This window comes from Petaurus breviceps, unplaced genomic scaffold, assembly GCF_028583685.1.
Source record: "Petaurus breviceps papuanus isolate PSGF00001 unplaced genomic scaffold, PetGlider_PUasm1.0 229, whole genome shotgun sequence".
Classification (NCBI taxonomy): Eukaryota; Metazoa; Chordata; class Mammalia; order Diprotodontia; family Petauridae; genus Petaurus; species Petaurus breviceps.
The window spans coordinates 11134802-11154819 of NW_027185903.1; the positions used below are offsets into that span (position 1 = coordinate 11134802).

At 37.6% G+C, this 20018-nt stretch overlaps 1 long non-coding RNA gene across 2 annotated transcripts in view; it reads right to left on the reverse strand.

The window, feature by feature from the left end:
* The window catches only part of LOC138167240 (uncharacterized), a 366181-nt gene that overhangs the window by 33510 nt on the left and 312653 nt on the right, over window positions 1-20018 (reverse strand). Inside the window, exons 2-3 of one of the 2 annotated variants that reach the window (XR_011169837.1) lie at window positions 6189-6278; window positions 1298-1349 (exon numbers count right to left, since the gene is read on the reverse strand). This is a non-coding gene — a long non-coding RNA (uncharacterized lncRNA). The remainder of the gene's footprint in view (window positions 1-1297; window positions 1350-6188; window positions 6279-20018) is intronic. The other variant, XR_011169836.1, reaches the window with a different exon arrangement.

A 20018-nucleotide genomic window follows, 5' to 3' on the forward strand; every position in this document is an offset into this window, starting at 1 on the left:
GATGGATGGATGGATGGATGGATGGATGGATGGATGGATGGATGGATTGATGGATGGATGGATGCATGGATGAAAAGGTAGCCTTTACTAAATACTTACTATGTACCAAGCACTGTGTTAAATGCTAGGTATCCCCCTATCATCAAGGGCCTAACATTTAAAAACAGGTTTTATTGACATCTTTTGGTTTTATATAACCTAGATTTCCTCCCTTCCCCTGAAAGTCTTCTCATATAACAAAGGTTTGTTTTTGTTTTGTTAAGAAAAGAACAAAAGAAAAAATTCAGCAAGAGCAATAGATACAACAGCAAAGAAAAAACATGATGTTTTATACCATGTTATAGACATATAAATTCCCTTTCCCATTCAAAAGAGCATGGAGAAGTGTTTTCTAATATCTTTTCTTTGCATCCAAGCTTGTTCTTTTTAATTTTGCAACATTCAATTGGAATTGTTGTATGATTGTCAATTTTCCATTAACATTGTTGCTATCAAGGTGTGTATTGCTTTGTTGGCTAGGCTTACTTCATTTTTCATCAGGTCATGTAAGTCTTTCCATACTTCTCTGTATTCATTTTTCTTTGCTGTTTCTTACAACAATAGCATTCTATTCTGTTTAAGTACCAGCCATGTGTTTAGCCATTTTTCAGTTGATTGGAATCTACTTTGTTTTCAGTTCTTTGAGGAGCTTACCTTCTAATGGAGCAGATTACATACACAGAGGATTGATGACCAGAGAAGGGAGTTATTTGGGAAATCACAAGTACAATGAGTGGAACAATAGATTCATCAGTTTATATGTGCTTTTCTACAAATCTTTTTTTTACAGCAAATAGTATTGATCTGAATGTAATTCTCAAAGCAAGAGGTGAAAAAGGTTGGTTGAGCGGGGAAGGAGTGGAGTTAGGCATATATGAGTCAACAAGGCACAAGATGGCAAGGATAAAGATGAGGCTTCATGAACTCAAGAAATGTCCAACCTAGTAGCGTAGCTCCTTTCCATAAATGGTCTTTGGTGGTGCATTTTAGAAAGTAGAGCAGCAGCAGGAAGCAATATATAGGCAAACTCAAGTAGCATTTCATAATGTAATTGTCAAAAAGTAAAGTTTAAACACCAAATATAGGAAGTACAGAAGAAGAAATTGAGCATTTCTAACTAAAGAAGGTTTCATGGAGGCAGGACTTAACATAGGCTCTTATAGAAGGAAAAATACTTTGAAGTAACTCCATATTCCTACATGTTTCAGAAATACAAAAGTAATCATTTAATTTATACAAGGCCATAAATGGGGCTTACTTTGTTCCATCTCCCTTTTAACTTTCTTGAGAGAAGCTGGCTCTGCACCTCCCTAGGAACAAAAGAAAATAAACTCATTTCTGATATTTTTAAATTTTAATTTATTATTTTGTTTTCCCTCATTACATGAAAAATATTTTAATACTCATTAAAAAAATTGTTTCAAATTCTCTGCCTGCTTCCCTTCCCATACCCTTCCCTAAGACTGAAAACAGTTTGATAGAGGTTATACATATGTAATAATGCAAAACACATTTCCGTATTAGTCATGTTGTGAAAAAAAAAACAGAACAAAAAAAGAAAAAAAGGAAGTTTTTAAAAAGTATTTTTCTATCTGCATTCAGATTCCCTCAGTTCTTCCTCTGGAGATGGATAGCATTTGTCATCACAACTCCTTCAGAATTATCTTGGATCATTGTATTGCTGAGAATAACTGTCATTCATAGCTGATCATTATACAAGATTTCTGTTACTATTTTCACAGTCCTCCTGGTTTGGCTTTCTTCTCTTTGCATCAGTTCATGTAAACCTTTCCAGGTTTTTTTTTGAGATTATCCTGTTGATTATTTCATATAATAGTACAATAATATTCTATCACAATCATGCCATAACTTGGTCAGTCTTTCCCCAATTGATGGACATCCTGTCAATTTCTAATTCGCTGCCACCACTAAAAGAGCTGCTATAAATACATTTGTATATTTAGTCCTTTTCCTTTTCTTAATGTTTTGGGGAGATAGACCCAATAGTTGTATTGCTAGGTTAAAGGGTATGCACGGTTTTTATAGCCCTTTGGACATAGTTCCAAATTGTTCTACAGAATGGTTGAATCAGCTCACAACCCCACCAAGAATGCATTAATATCTCAATTTCTCCATACATCCTCCAACATTTGTCATTTTCTTTTTCTGTAATATTAGCCAATTTGATAGCCAAAGCATCCAGTGAAGTCACCTAAAGTCAGGTAACAAGGATGAAGCCATACACCAAATTGGATAACTTCAAACAGCAGAACAGAACCAAAACCCAGTATTTGAAGAAAGCCCCTATAGAAAAAGTCATTTGGCATAGTGTCAAGATGTCAGAGTGAAGGAAATATTTTTGCCTACCTTGCCCAGCACATCTCCACCACAACTTAGAAAATGCATTAAATCAAGTTCTGATCAAAAAAGTCAAGAAAGTCACAGTGAGTCATTTTTCCAGGCCAGAGCATCTTAGGGAGATTGGGCATAGGTGCTGACTAGGAACATGTGGATGCATTTGCCAGGGAATATTTTAATATCTAGGAACTGAAAGAAGGTGAAAACATAACACAAGGAAAGAAACAGAAGCATAGAAAGAGATCACTCTAGAGATCCTTAAACTAGTGCTTGGTATAAGAACTGGTACCATCTGGTAGTTCAGTCACTTATTACCTAGCTCCAAATCACAGATCCAGAGCATAGAGGAGTAATCACCAATGACCATGGGTTCTAGATGTGTACCAAACATAGGAATGTTCCAGAAATGAAGCTGTGTAACTCTGATCAGTTCTAACCTTTAGTGCTACATATAAGCCTAAAGTGTCTTATATGCTATTTTATATGCCAGGGAAGGAGTCCCAGACTGTAGGAGAACCAGCATTTCAATGACTCTGAATATATAGAACCTGCCAGCAGGCTAGCAATGACTGAGTCCAGCAGCAGGCCACTGAATCTCAACCATATGCAAATAAGAAGACTCAAACCTATGTCAGGAACTTGCAGAGCAAGATCAGGAAGGCATTGGACAGACTTCCCTCCCTGAATCACACTATTTAGGGGAATCTGAAAACTTGAAGACCCCTACACTGAGCTGTTGAAGCAGAAAGATATAAAAGTATAGAAGCTCAAGTCAGATACAAACCCCAGAAGTACATCTCCATCTTACTTCCTTGTTGGGCAAGATAAATTTATGAACCAAACCATGTGTGTATGTATTCTCTTCTCTTTTATCTAGTTCAGATGAGAATGAGGTTCGAGTATTGTTTGTTTTCTCCCCACCACTGTCCCCTCTGTTGTATAAATTCTTTCTTGTACACCCCCTTTTGTGAGATAATTTTCTCTATTCTCTCTTTCCCTTCTCCCAGTGCATTCATCTTCCTCACTTTTTCACTTTTCTTTTGAAATCATCCAAATGTAAGAGAATTACATCCCAGTCTCTATCTAACTAAATTCTCTCTATGACCCCCAATAATGATAAAGTTCTATTATAGGAATGTAAATTTTTAAGATCTTCCCTGCCCCTAGGCCCTTTAAGATCTTCCCTGCCCCTAGGCCCTTTGATAGGCTTAAGAGACTCTGAGAACCTTCCTTGAGAAAATATACTCTGCCCCATAATAGGTTGAATGTGGTCACATGGAGCCACAATGTGGCAGGAGGATTGATTTTCAGGAATGTCCACAACTTGATGCTGTTCAATTGGGCAGTGGGTCAAGAGGGTGGTTACATTCTCTGACCCAGGAGAAGGCCATAGAATCCCTGATGTGAGGCTTTGCTTTGTGGCTCACTTTGAGAAGAGTTGTGTGATTTGACCAGATGAGACTCTGGGCAGCCATTGAGAGCCCCCCAGCTTTGAAAACCCATATGTTGATGCTTCCCTCCCTGGTAACTGATTTGGTATGGATGTAATGGTTGGACAGTTTGGAAGCCTGTCTGCTTGATCTGTTTCTCTGTCCTGTAACTTCTGTCTGTATACTCTGAAGTTCTGGGTGCTGACCTTTTTCCCCTGAACTAGGTAAACGATATATGTTTGATTGATTAAAGTAAGCTTATTAACCCATTTTGAGTTGCTTTTCTTTAGAAAAGCAGATCTAAGAACCTGTGCTAGCAGCCATCCTGGGGATGCTGGGGTGCTTGTTGCTACAAGTTCTTAGGAGTTACATTTGTCATCTTTCTATAATGTAAAGAGTTAACTTGATTTAATTCCTTGTTTCTCCATCATGCTTACCTTTTTTTCACTTCTCTCAAATTCTGTGTTTTTAGGTAACATTTCCTACTCAGTTTTGGTCTTTTCCTATGGGATTCTTGAAAGTCCTCTATTTCATTAAAGATCCATTTTGTTTTGCTATAGTTTTGCTGCATAGATTATTTTTGGTAGGAAACCCAGATCCTTTGCCTTCTTGAATATCATATTCCAATCTCTCCATTCAATTATTTTGTGGTTGATAAATCTTATGTGATCCTGACTGTGTCTTAATGGTATTTGAATTCTTTCTAAAAGAGCCTGGCAAAACACAAGCTGAAAATGTTAGATGAGTCATAACTTGAAGACATGGGAGACTACAATCAAGTACCAACCAGAAAATGTGTTTCTAGAGTAAGAGAATATGTTAATGACTAGCAAATCGGCATTTGAGACCACAAAACAAAATTTAGCGAGAGTTGCATGAAGATATCAGCAGATTTATAATATTGGAATGTGTAAATTGTCCTCTACACATGCCTTGGCCACATGTATGCACCAAGTACACATGCTTTCTGACCAGACCACTTTCTGGTCTCTAGTTGTGATCTTTCTTAGTGTCATTCACTATCCATATAGTGAATAAAAACCCCAGTTTTATGGGGGTAGGTGTTTTGCTGCTAATTTTATATATGCCATTTAAGTAAATGCTTTTGCAATGAAATAATTGTATACTCAGTGTAGGCTCATGCACTTTACTTTTAGTAGTACAGTTCCAGCATACCTCAAATCTAGGATAGTTGCCATCAAGGGAACCAAAACTGTGAGTGCCAGTTAGTGGTCAGGTCAGTCAGAGGGAACTCCATTTTTTTTTCTAGATTTATGATTCCATTGATATAACAAGACCCTGATGTAGAAATTCTAATCATTAATTCAAATCAGCAATTTGTCTGTAATTTAGCTTAGAAAGTATCCTGGGGAGCTATGAAGGTAAATGATTTCCCACTAATCATCAGGTTAGTATTTACTAGAGACAGAACTTGAATACAGGTCTATTTCACTCTACATCTTCTATCCACAATACCACTCTTTCTCAATAAATGTAATTAATCATATTAATAAAAAAATCAAAACATTGCTCACATCAATAGAGAAAAATCACTGATAAAACACAGTACACATTTATGCTAAGATGATTTAAAAGATAAGAATAAAAGGATCTATCCTTAAAATAATGAAATGCATATTTAAAAAAAGCAACTCCTAGTATTTTTTCTTATGATAGAGAAACACAGGGAGCGAACTTTCCCAGCAAAATCAGGAGAAAAACTAGGGCATCAGTCTTTTTACTATTATTTTGGCATAGATCTAATAAACAAAAGAAATTCAGATAATTTGTTGTTTCACCAAAGTATCAGAATACAAAATAAATCCACAAAAATCCTCAGCTCTTTTATATGTTACCCCCAAAAAAATCAACAGAAAGGAAGAAATGGAGAGTGGGATTATACTTATGATATCAACAAAATATCTGTGAAATAACTGAATCAAACAAACTAAAGATGTATATTCAAATATTCAACTGCAAATTTTTTTTACAGAAATAAGAATGAATAATTTGATTACTTAATGTCCATGGCTACAATATGCTAATATAATTAAATGTTGAAACTGCTGGAATTATTCCATATATTTATTTCTATTCCAATAAAATTACCAAAAGAAATATTTTCTAGAATCAGATAAAATAATAATAAAATTAATTTCAGGGAATAATTGGTCAATAATATCAAGAGATATAGTGGTAGAAGGGAAGAAGTTATAAAGACAGGGGTTTAGTGGTGTGGCATTTCAAACTATATTGCAATGTATAAATTATTTTTTAATACTATCTCATGCAGAATTAGAAAATATAAAAGTAAGTCAATGGAATAAACTAGACACATAAGACCCCAAAACAAATGTGTACCACATTTTGGTGTTCAGTAAATTCAAGAACAAAATTACTGGGAACAGATTCCTTATTCAGCAAGAAACACTGGGAAATCCAGAGAGAAGTCTGTAAAAACAAACAAATAAACAAACAAGAGTTTAAAAATGAGCTTCTCACATGACATATCAGAATATAGTCTAAACAAATAAATTACATAGATGTATAGTAATTGTTTAAGGAATGTTTGTTGAGAGGCGGAGTCAAGATGGTGGAGTAGAAATGGGTTCTCCCCACAGCTCCCAGCTTCCACCTTCTGAAATTCTTGTAAAATGGGACTCTAAACAAACTTTGGAGCTACAGAACCCTCAAAATGACGCTGAAAAGCTAACCTCCGGCTGAGAACAGCCCAGCAGGCTGTCAGGAATTGGCCAGCACAGGGCTCTGGGAGCTGCGCCTAGCTCTAAGCCCAGGTTTTAGCCCCAGGGTGGGTCTGACCAGCCACAGGCTGGAGGGATTCCAGATCACCTGAAGCTGTGGTCATTTCCAGATATATCAACACATAGAGGCGAAAGACAAAGTGAGAGGTCAGTGCAGTTTGGACTTTGGGACCCAGTAGTTGGGAGTCCCTTGGCTTTTGCCCCCTGGGTGAGAACCTGCTGAGATGCCAGCACAGCCAGTGTCACGTGACAGTTTCACCGCCTGGCCTGCAGAGTGTAGGGGAACCAAGCAAACAGTCTGAACAGTCTGAGGAGTATTAGCTCTTCCTTTAACCTGCTTGGATCTGGATTGCGGTCCAGGGTGAAGGTCCTAGAGTGTGTGTCCAGCTTGCCAGAGCATGTGGAGGCTTCAGCAAGGGTTCACAGCTAATACCTCCAGCAACTGAGAAAACCTCGGCATTTGGGACAAAAGCTCCCCTGTCTGGTAGCAGAGTCCTACTGTGGCAAAAAGCCCAAAAGTCAAGTAATTGAGTGGCAACATGCCCAGGCAAAGGAAACAAAGCAAACAGAAGAACCCAAAATTAGACTCCTATTTTGGGGACAAAAAGGATCCAAACATGGAACAGGAGGAAGACAGTGAAGTCAGAACTCCTGCACCAAAAACATCAAAGGAAAATACAAGCTGGTTACAGGCCATAGAAGACCTTAAGAAGCAGATAAGAAAAGTGAAAGAAAAACTTGGGAAGAGAAATGAGAACAATGAAAGAAAATTACAAAATAAGAGTCAACAGCCTGACTGAGGAAAATCACACCTTAAAAAATAGACTAACTCAAATGGCAAAAGAGGCTCAAAAAGCCAATGAGGAGAAGAATGCCTTAAAAAGCCAAATTTGCCAGATGGAAAAAGAATCTCAAAAGACCAATGAGGGGAATCGTTGCTTCAGAATTAGATTGGAGCAAATGGAAGCTAATGCCATTAAGAAGAATCAAGATGCTGTTAAACAGATCCAAACAAATGAAAGAATAGAAGGCAATGTGAAATATCTCATGGGAAAAACCACTGACCTGGAAAATAGATCCAGGAGAGATGATTTAAAAATTATTGGACTACCTGAAAGCCATAATCAAAGAAAGAACCTAGAAATCATCCTCCAAGAAATTCTCAAGGAAAACTGACTTGATGTTTTAGAACCAAGGGGCAAAATAGAGGTTGAAAGAATCCACTGATCAACTCCTGAAAAAGATCCCAAAAATAAAACTCCTAGGAATATTACAGCCAGGTTCCAAAATTCCCAGATCAAGGAGAGAATATTACAAGCAGCCAGGAAGAAACTTTTTTAATATTGTGGAAATACAATCAGGATAAACCAGGATCTGACAGCTTCTACACTGAGGGATTGAAGGTTTAGAATATGACATTCCAGCTGGCAAAGGAGCTGGGATTAAAACCAAGAATCACCTACCCAGCAAAACGGAGTATCATGTTTCAGGGGAAAATATGGTCATTCAGTGGAATAGAGGACTTTCAAGCATTCTTGGTGAAAAAACCAGAGTTGAATAGAAAATTTGACATTCAGATACAAGAAGCAAGAGAAGCATGAGAAGGTAAGGAGGGAAAAGAAACCATAAGGAACATATCAAATTTGAACTATTAATATTCCTACAATGAAAAATGATCATTGTAACTGATTAAACTTTTCTCAGTATGAAAATAGTTGAAGGGAATATATATATATATATATATATATATGTGTGTGTGTGTGTGTGTGTTTATATATGTGTGTATATATATGTTTATATTATATATATATATGTCTATATCAGAGGGTATACAGACATATGAATACATATGTTGATATGTGTATATATGTTTACAGGTAGACATAGATAGAGGGCACAGGACCAATTTAATAGGAAGGGATGATACTTAAAAGATGAAATCAAGAGGTGAGAGAGGAATATAATGAGAGGAGATGGGGAGAGACACAATGGGGTAAACTATCTTATATAGAAGATGCAAGGGAAAATGGTTGCAATAGAGGGAAAGAACAGAAGGCAAAAGGGAATGTGTCAAGTTTATTCTCATTGCATTTAGCTCAGGGAGGGAATGAAATACACACTAAATAGGGTATCTCACCCTCCAGGAGAGTAGGGGGGAAGGGGATGAGAGGGAGGAGGATGCAATGGAGGGCAGGCTGCGGGGGAGGGAAGTTGGAAGCACCCACTTTTGAAAAGAGATGGGATCAAAGTAGAGAATAGAACTAGTGGGAGGTGGGATAGGAGGGAGGGAAATATAGTCAGTCTTTTACTATATATCAACTATGTTAATGTTTCGCATAAGCTACACATGCACAACCTATACTGAACTGCTTATCTTTCCAGTAAGGGTGGGTGACAAAGGAGGAAGGGTTAAAAATATATATATTTATGTTATATATATGCTATTATTAATGCTATTTTACATGTAATTGGGAAATAAGATATACAAGCACTGGGGCATAGAGATCCACCATGCCCTAACGGAAAAGTCAAAGAGGGTATGAGAGAAGATATGGGAAAGAGCAGACTGGAGGAGGGGACATACTGTGGGATTGCTACTTTGGGGCAGTGGGTAGGGGAAAAGTGGGGAGAAAATGTGTAACTCAAAATCTGGCGGAAATGAATGATATAAATCAGAACTTAATAAAGCATTTGAAAAAAAAAAAAAAAGAAATGTTTGTTGAATTAACTAAAAGTAAGCCTTGCAGTGACTATGTTGTCTTCCATAGGAGCAAATTAGAAAGAAAAGAAGACAGGTGAATGTGAATGAACACAGGAGAATGAGGATGAGTAGAAAGACAGCAACAAGGTGGAAAGCAATGGAAAAGGGAACACTTTGGAGAAAAAGTGTGAATTAGTGAAAAATTATGTTAGAGCAATCTTAGAATCATATATTTATGATACTAAGGAATATATGTGAACCAAGATACATGGTTAAAGTGAGGTGACTGAGACTTTGACTCGGGGTACCAAAATTTAGTTAACCCTGAAATCGTTTGTACTCCTTCACAGGTAGAAAGAACCAATTGAAAACTTAGGACCTAGTTAGCAAGAGCGATTAGCATTTAGGTGGCACAGTGGATGGAGCACTGGGCTTGGAATCAGTCATCTCTGGGTTCAAATCTTACCCCAGATACTAACTATGTGTCCCTGGACAAGTCATATAACATCTTAGTCTTGATTTATTCATTTATAAAACAAAGGGTTTGGACCTGATGGTCTCCAAGATCTTTTACAGCTTTGAATTAATGATCCTGTGATCTTACTTTCTCTTTCTTCCAACAATAGTGTCTGAGATGAATTCTTCTTTAGTTTATCCTGGCCTTTGTTCCCATCCCTAGTGGTGACATCCTCAATACTGCAACCTTACAGCATGCCAGAGGCTCTCATTGAATCAAGCCTTGTGTCCTAAGTCTTTAGGGCCTATTCCAAAGTCTTCCCTCATGATTGAAACTGTTTTAAAAAGATGATTGGAGAACATCTGCAGTGGAATATGCTTTTGCCTTTTTTATCTCTAGTGTTTAGCACTATATTTGACTTATATTAGTGCTTATTAGGTATTTGTTGACTAATTATGGGTTTGTAACAGCTAATAGGGTTGTTATTTACAGTTATAAGTAAGCCCCAAGTTTAGCTTCAATTATATTTCATCTGCCAGGATAAGCAGTTTCCATTCCTTTTGCTTCTCATTGCTCATTCTTTGATGCTCCTGTTGATGTGCTAAAAAAAAAAAAGATCCCAGCCTTCTTTGAAAGTGTGCAGACATCACTGGATCTGAGCATTTAATAAAAATTACAACAAGAACTGAAAGATGAAGTAGACTATACACAACATTAACTTTCAAAGTATGGATCTCCTGAAAACACATCAGACATGTTTTCATGAAGCTTGGACCCATCAATGCTTCAGCCCTTTCCATGGCTCTTGGATTTAGATTTGTTTAGTATTTGAACAGGACCACTGACGTTTCTCATTCATCAAGCCCTTTAGTCTTGGTCTTGTTATTCTGTATTGCTCTATGTGGCATCTTGTGAATCATAAAGGCCTCTTGTGCAATTCTGTTCTATTTGCAATAAAAGAACCATTCCCCTTGGCATGAATTTTTTAAGAGTATAGGCTTCCAAATACAGGGTTCATTTCTTTTTTATTACATATTTTTTCAATCAGCAAAAATCTGCTTTATTTCTTTGCTACCCCAACACCTCCTCCCCTATCAAGAACAAAAGAAAAATAAAATCTCTGTTATAATGTGTATGGTGAAACAAAATAAATTTCTGCATTTTCCATGTCCAAAAAAATTATATGTTTCATGCTACCCTCTGAGTAGCATGTTCATCTTTAGTCTTCTGAAGTCATGGTTAGTCATTATACCGATCAATGTTTTTAATTCTTTCACAGCTTTTGTCTTTACCATGTTTTTGTTATTCTATAAATTGTTGCCTTGTTTCTATTCCCTTTACTCAGCATCAGTTAGTATGAATTTTACCAGGTTTCACTAAGACATGTCTTACAGCATAATAGTATCCCATCACATTTATATACCATAACTTGTTTAGTCATTCCCCAATTGATAAAGACTCACCCCCCCCAGATTCACATTCTTTTCACCTCCAAAAGGTTATAAGTACTTTTGTATATTCCTAGAGTTTGATTTGCTTAGAACTAATTGAGATTTTTTTTTTTTTGCTTAAGACTACTTTGAATCTACCCTCCCAGCGATTCTACTTCCTCTCTTCTTCTATAGTGGGCTTTTCTTCAGAAGTATAGGGAACAGCAGCTCCCTTTGTGTCTGAGATATATAAGATGTTAGAAGTCACCACTTGAAAGTTCTATTGCCAAGAACCATGACAACACGCAGGAAATCAGCTAACATAGGATATGTGTTGAGAGTCCCACATTCTTTCGTTATGTTCACAGATGACTCATTCCTTATTACCATGGGTGGGCCTACCTTGCATTAGAATTCTTCATAATTTTCCAAATTCAATAGCAAAAACACACAGAGGGCTTTCACTTGTGCCGAATATGACTCCACCCTTTAGACCATACACTTTTTTTTAAGATCCTCAATACAAAAACCAACAGAACCTTGGATGGGAGGTCCTAAAATAAAGTATGGCTGCAGCGAAAGCCAACCAGCCTTTTCCCAGTGCCCACCTCTCCCCCTATATAATTTGCCCCAACCCTCATCCTCATTGAAATGTAGAGGGGGGAAGGGTGATTACATGCGGGGTGTACTAAAAAGTATTCCTCTATTCTAGATCCCATGGAGAACCACACCCACCACCCAATCTTTTTTTTTCTTTTTGGAGGGGGGAGGGCAGGCAATTGGGGTTAAGTGACTTGCCCAAGGTCACAAGGTTAGTAAATGTTAAGTGTCTGAGGCTCAATTTGAACTCAGGTTCTCCAGACTCCAGGGCCAGTGCTCTATTGACTGAGCCTCCCTAGCCACCCCAACACCTCCCAGATCTTAACAGAGCCACCACCCCAACCTCTAAACCCCAACCATTTTTATATGCTACTCAGGAAGGAAAACATTAAGTGACAAACTATTTGCAGAACTTATTCAGATTAAGCAGAAAAATCACCAGATTATTGAATTGAAGAACGGAGAGTTTGATCACTAAAGCACTGCCATGATTTTATTACAGTAAGAAACTAAATTTTGCTATTTCTTAACCTGAAAATACGTGACCAAAATGAAGGCTTCAGGATACATAACATTACTCAGAAGTCATATATTTCTTCCATTAAAAAAAAAAGAGGCCAAGTTTCAATTTGAATTTTCTTTACTCGGTATTTTCAGTATTAGTGTTGTTAATTAGACTCTTCTTTGTGTTTTGTTTTTCAGCCATTTTGAGGTTGGTTGAAATTTCAGACTCTTCAAAACCAATGCCCTGTGTTAAAGAGATACAATTGTCTTTAAATCCTTTTGAATACTAGAGGATTCATCTCTGGGCTCATCTACTTTGTTTTACAGAAATCTCATCCTCCTTGGAAGCAAAAGAAGACATTTGTGATTGCTGTTAAAACATTCTTTAAATGAGTCATCTCCTCATGGGTATTTCAAAGGGGGAAATACCCATAAATCTCTATTTTCTCCACAACCTCAGTGGGCAATAGATGAAGTTAGTCCTTGACACCCTCCTACAGCATTTTAGGACCCTTATTCCCATACTCCTTGGCCCTATACAAGCTCCCTGGTAATCCTTTGCCCTTGGATGGCCTTCAGGTCCCAACTGTGGCTCCCCACCTGGTCATATTGCTTATAGATATCATCCCATGCTATATGCCTTTTCCAACTTCTACTCTTTCCATGATACCATATCCATCCTTTAGCTCTTTTCAAAAAGGTCCTGTTCTCACTTACTTATAATAATAAATTCTCTCCTTACATACAAATGCACACTTCTGTCTTAATATGTTCTTCCTCCAGAGGGTATTTGCATTTTGTCATGAATCCACAGCAGTGGAATTTGAGCCACTGTGACAAGCCAATGGAGATCTTTTTTTAAAGGAGGCGGCCAGAGAGTAACAGAAATATAAAGTGTATGATTGAGAAAGAACCTTAGATACCATCTAAACTACTGGATTTAAGGACAAGATAATTCTCATTCCAAACCCCTTCGCCCTAGACCTCCAGACTGGGCTAAGATAGCCAAGACCTATCCACTGAGGACATTCCTCTATCTGCCTCCATACCTGGTCCTCATACCCACTTCCCTTTTTCACTTCTTGCTTGGGGAATCGTAATCAAATCAACATTGTGTCTTGCTACTGCAGAATATGAAAATTGACCACCTTCTGACCCGATTCACAATTCCTGTGAATGCCTAAATCTATGCCCCCTTCCCTGACTACCACTCATCTAAGTATGCCATGCCCCAGTGGTAAAATGTATGAGACTTGAGGGCAGGGAAAATTTCTCATTTCCATGTAAATTCTCAGCACTAGGCACAGAGTAAGAGTTTAAGAAAAGCTTGTGCCTCGATTGATTGATTGATTGATTGATTGATTGATATATTGAGCTAGTCCATGGAGAAATGAAGCTACAGGTGAAGTAATTTATCCAAGATCACTTGGGTCATCATTCAACCCAGTATGGTATTCTTTCTGTTATACCAAACTGCCCTTCCAGTCCCCCCTCCATTCATACCACACCAGCTCCTGTCTATATAAGGCCAACTTTACAGAGTTTATAAGCCTATAAATTTCACATCTGAAGCCATTACCATCACATTATTCATCAATTGCCACAGGGCACTAGATCCTGAATAGAACATACACAGAAGATAGAGCCCTGGTATCACAGGAGCTCCTGACTCATTTTCTGTAGTAGCAGAGAAGCATAAGGACTCCAAATAAATGTTTACAAATGATTTTGTTCCCAAAGGAGTTTTAGCAGTCCTTTAATTTCTACTGCCTAGGGCTGTGCATATAAACCCAAGCATCTGCAAATTGGATTCAGAAGTGGTGTCTTTCCACATACATGTTCTGTGATGATAATATTTTGCATCTAGTGCTAGGTAGCTTTCATCTGTCAGAGTAGATGTAGACAATGTCAGGAGAGCTTAAGGGCCCCTCCCTCTTATCTTGTAGTTCATATACTTCAGTTTCCCACACTCTTCCCCCACTCCCAAGGACTACTTCCAATGTTTCACAGCAAGTGATGAATCTGACAGCTGGGAAAACACCAGCTCTAGCAGTGGACTGGTAGGGATTTAGAAAAGGAGGCATGCAAAGAGAAAAAGAAGGAGGTGAGAAGGAACTGGCCTATAAATCAGAGAGACCAGTGATGTTCTCTAAGTATAAAATTCTGCTATAAAGGAGAAGAGACAGAAGGTTAAATGCATTAGCTCCTGCAGGCTCTGACAGACTCCTTATTCTATAATTGATAAGGTTGTTGAGGATCTGTAATGGCAGATTTGAGAACTGATGCCCTTTCAGCTTTCAGTCTGGCAGTCAGAATGTGGATGTACCCTTCCCCACAAGTGTCTCCTTCATCTGCAAAAACACTTGGGTCAAAAAGAACTATGGAATTCCTGAAAGAAAAGAAGGATGCCTATACTACCAAAGAAGAAAAGACCGTATATATGTACATATATATACATATATATTTCATATATATATAATTACTTATTTATTTATTGTGCAATGGTTAAAAGCTGGCCAAGGGAAATGACTAAACAGCTTATAGTATATGAATGTAGTGATATATTATTGTGCCATAAGAAATGACAGAATGAAACGTGTTATTGACACAGTCAATGTGAAAATTTATTTTGATGGACTATGAATATTTGTCACGAGGGCTTTCTTTTTCTTTTTATTGTTCAAGTGGGGAGAGGGACAGTGGAGAGAAGAGATAAAAAGTGCTAGTAAAATAAGTTTTAAAATAGAAGACAGGAAACAGTAGGCCCATTTTGATGAATGAATGTTATAGAATTTTCAAGTTGGAGCATCTGAATTAGTGAGTAGTGGCTTGAATCTAACAAAGGATGGTGAGGATCTCCAAGCATGGGTGAAGAAATCCAGGAAAGCTTTTACAGAAAATAATAGGAAGAAGTCTTCACACATATCAGATAAGTCCAACAACAGGCAGCAAGGAAAATCCAGAGATCTGTCTAAGGCAGTCAGATGGTGCATGGAGGAAATGTAATATATAGGGGAGAGAGGAAAGGGTGTTAGACTTGGGCACTAGACAGAGGCTTAGGCAGGCTAGTAGTTGCTCTCAAGGAGATTTAAGGGAACCCAGTGTTGGTATACAAGGTTGAGAGCTGCGACCCCAGGACCAGAGAGGGCAGACCTCCTTAAATGCTAATGTGATGATGAAATAAATTTTTTGCATTGACTATATAGATATATTTGTGTCTGCTTCTGTCCCTGTTTTTCCCCCAATAGAATGTAAGCTCCTTGAGGGCAGAGACTATTTCAATATTTTGTCTATGTTTCCAGTACCTAGCACAGAGTATCCCTAATAAATGTCATCCAAACTCTGGTTGAATGCTTCCAGTAACAAAGAAGTATTGGGACAGCAAGGTGGCACAATGAATAGAGCACTGGGCCTGGAGTCAGGAGAACCTGAGTTCAAATCCAGCCTCCGACACTTGACGTACTAACTATGTGACCTTGGGCAAGTAACAACCCCAATTTCCTTGCCTTTCCACCTTCAAAAAAATAAAATAAACAAAGAAGTATTTTATTTAGGGAAGATACTAAGGGCCATCCCTTTGGCCAGAAGAGCCGTGACCACTTCAAGACCAGAAACCACAGCTGATCCTCTTCCCTCTTTGTGAAACTGCTTCATCTCTGTTAGATGAAGTGGAAAGAGCTTTGGATTTAGAACTGAAGGGTCTGGTGTTAAATATTGGCCCTGCCTGACACAGGGCAAGTCACTACTTCTCTGAGCCTTGGTTTCTTCATCTGCAAAATGGGGTTGGAGTACTTGGTCTCTCAGTTCCCTTCCAGCTCTAAACCTATGGTCCTACGATCCCAGGATGACCATGTTACTAATAGGAAGTAAGGGAGTATTCTATGCAAGGAATGTTTCCTTTGCAAGGAAGTCAAATCCTAGTCTGCCTCCCTCCTTTCTCCCCAACCTGACCTTTGATCCTTCTCTTCTCTACCTATTCATACCCTACCCACCCTCTCCTTTTGCCTATTGTCCTCACCCCTAAGTCTTCTGCAACGAATATCCTGATTTCTCCCATGCTCAATTCCATGAAGTTAGGAAAGAGTCCAATTTATAACCCAAAAAATTAACAAAAATTCAGAGTTTGAGAGATGGCAAAGACTTCAACTATTTTCCTAGGGCTGGCTATTTCTTTCGTATGCAACCTTACCCACATTAATTATTGTTCTGCTTTTAATGCAACCAAACTGAAGAATCCACAGTGAGGGGCTCCTAGACCCAAATGTGGTCAATTTGATGCCTCCTCCTGAAGTTACCCTGATGTCACTGAACAGTCCTTTGGACCTCAGGAGTCTTGGAAGCACTCTGGAATTTCCCCCTAGTTCCCCATCATCCCCCTCAAAAAAAAAATCCCAGCTGCCACTGCTACTGCTAGTTTTCACTTAGATAGGCCACGTGTACACAAACTTGTTATGAGAAAACAATCATTCACAGGGCTGCTCAAGCAGGGTTAGATTTAGTTTAAAAATAAATTCCAAGTCTGTGGTTGATAGTATACATGAGGAGACAAGACATTAACAAATTCATCCACTTTCTAAATTGGGTACCAGATCTAATCAGTCAGTTGTTTTTATAACAGAGAATGGAAAGAAAAAGTCATACAGAAAGACTTGAAAACAGGAAAAAAAATAGAGAAATCTTGAAAAATGAAGTAAGGTATTGAGACAATGAATGTAGAACAACTTTCTCAAATCCCCTCCTTTGGATGAAAGTCATACTTCTTGGAAATAGGCTTCAGTTAACAATCTGAAGGTGAGGTGAAGAACAACACTATGGTTCATTTTGACAAACTAAAATATGGATCAAGTTACCAGCCTTGGGGCTATCAAAATATGAAGAAATGCTCCCAAGTCTTGATTTTAATGCTGTATACATATCTTGAAACATAGGTGAGGACATAAAAGTCTACCTTCAGTTGAAATCTGGCATCAGTGCCTAGGGCTTCAAAATTCACATTTTAAAGACATATCCATATTTGGTCTTTGAAGATTCCTTTAATAATACCAATTGGTTGCACTTACATGATTCATGTCAGTGATAAATAACTAAAACTGATATAAATGTTTAAGTCTATAAGTACTGAAAGATGTACCTGAAAGATCAACTAAGGAATGATAGCTAATAATCATAATACATTTCTTTAATACTTTAAGCATAAATATTTTTCCCATTTTACAGATGAAGGAACTGAAGTACATAAGGTTTCTTTTCCTTATCTATGACCATACAGATGGTAAATATGAAGCCAGGATAAGCACTCATTTATCTCAGTCATCCTGATTCCAAGTTCAGTGTTTTTTCTATCATGCTAAGATGTCTCCTTAGATAATATATGCAAAAGTACTTTAAAAAGCACAAACCACTACCTATACTCCAGGCATTTGTTATTTTAATGCTCATGCTTATCTGAAATTTATATAATACCTAATTATTTGAGTAAGTGCTTAAGATTCATTTTAAAAATGTGATAGGAAACACTTTCTCTTCAAGATTTCCAACGCTTTCTGTTTTTCTTGAGTACAGACATCAAGATTTAACACTATATCATATCAAGGAGAACTGACATGGGATCTAGGTTATCATCTGATTTCAAGCATTTGCTCACTCTGTGACTATAGGACTTCACCTTTCTCCACCTCAGTTTCCTAATCTGTAAAACGAGAGGGTTGGAACATAATCTCTAAGGTCCTACAATCATTTTAAATTAGGGGTAAAAGTGAACTAGGCACAATATAAATACTCATAAAGGCCTGTACAACTCAATCAAAATTGGCTTCTGGAGAAAGTGGATGGAAAGGGGAATGGATTTGGAAGTGACAGCTATATAAAAAGACAGCTATATTTTTTAAAGCATTAGAAATCATTTGTTTTTTAAAAGAGTATAGAATTTTAAGTCAGAGGATTTGGGCTCTATGGTCAAACAGGTAATATGTCATAGCCAGGACTTGAAATGCTTACAGTCTATTGGAGATTCTTACATGACTATGTAGTGGTAACCACACTGGCATACCAGGATGGCTGCTAGCATAGTTTCTTAGATCTGCTTTACTAGGAAAGATAGCTGTTCAAGGGGTCAACAATCTTTTTAAATTACATTTACTAGTTCAGGGGAAAAGTCAACACACTGAATGTCAGAAGAAATACAAACAGAGAAAATACAAGCAGAGAAATAGAGACCAACAGACAGGGCTCTGACTGCCTGAATCAACTATACATTTTACATACATCCCTGGATGGAGAGAACCTTTACATCTGAGTAGTCAGTGATCTCTGAACATATGGCCACTCAGAATCTCGACCAGGTAATCACAAGATCCTTTTCATAAGCAAGCCCCCAAAGCAAAATAACAACTCAGAATATATATATATATATATACACATATATATATGGGATATATATACATATGGGATATATATATATATATATCCTCCCCTAAGCAAGCTTCCCTTAATGGGATCCATGTGAGACCTATTGGAGAAGATCTTAAATCCCATTAAGATAACAGATGCTCTGTTACAAGTGAGTAAAGCAGCAAAGAGAGACTCCAAAGATTTGATTCAGGATAGCAATCAGCTTCTTCCTACCACATGAGCTAGTTACATACATTTTTGATACTGGAATTGGCTATTTCACTTTCCTCTTAACAATGCCCCTAAGTGAGAGAATGGTTCAAATAGCCCAAGATGACATGACATGACATGACATCATTTGGCAACCACTGAACATCAGTTCAGATGACACATACAGTAAACATAGGTCATGAATCAGTCACTTCAGGCATGTTCAGAACTTCCTGAATTTATACCAACAATTTATCTAATTTTTTCAAATTCAATCAGTAAGAATCAATACTAAGGTTACTTTCAAATTGAAAATTAAGCCTAATAGTAGAGTTGTTGATCATTTATTGCTTCAGGGCATTATTTAATTTCCTTTATAGGAAAAAAAATCTGTATTGCCCCTCCCTTTCCTCTGTTGCGCCAACCTCTAAAGATGTGTCAATCCTTACTAAGGCTTGACCATAGAAATTGCCATGGTCCTAGCAACTACTGAGTAACCTAAAACAACAGTAGCTTAATAAATAGAAAAGGATTGATGTTTCCAGGGGTGGCCAGCATAACTGGAGAGTAATTTGAACACTTTCTCTAATTAAATACACAAATTGGAATTACTCTTTTCAAATAAAACTTCTGGTGGTAGGAAATAAACCAATAGAGCTGTCATAGACATAAAGTAACAAGGTAATGCAGCCAACAGCAGAGAGAATTAATTCTAAGAAAAAAAAGGAGTGGTTAACAGAGAGAAAGGATTGGGTAAAGACTGTTGGGTATGGTGTTTAGAAGCCCACTACTATCTTTGGAGTAATCAGGTACAGGGGAGGAATGAGTGATGAGGACTTTTAAGTAATGGATATAGTTCATTTTCAAAAAGCTTGAAAATCAATCTATAACTCAAAATCTTTGGGAAATGAATGTTGAACACTAAAGATAAACTTAAAAAAGATTCATTCAAAAAGTTTGAAAATCAGGGAAAGAGAGTGTTACAGTGGTAACTTGAGCAAGTAAGAAGAATAGGAAATGCTTTTAGATTTTGCAGATTGGAAAGAGTTGAGCATGTTTGTATAAGAAGACAAGGAACAGAGAGAGAGACAGAGAGAGAGAGAGAGAGAGAGAGAGAGAGAGAGAGAGAGAGAGAGA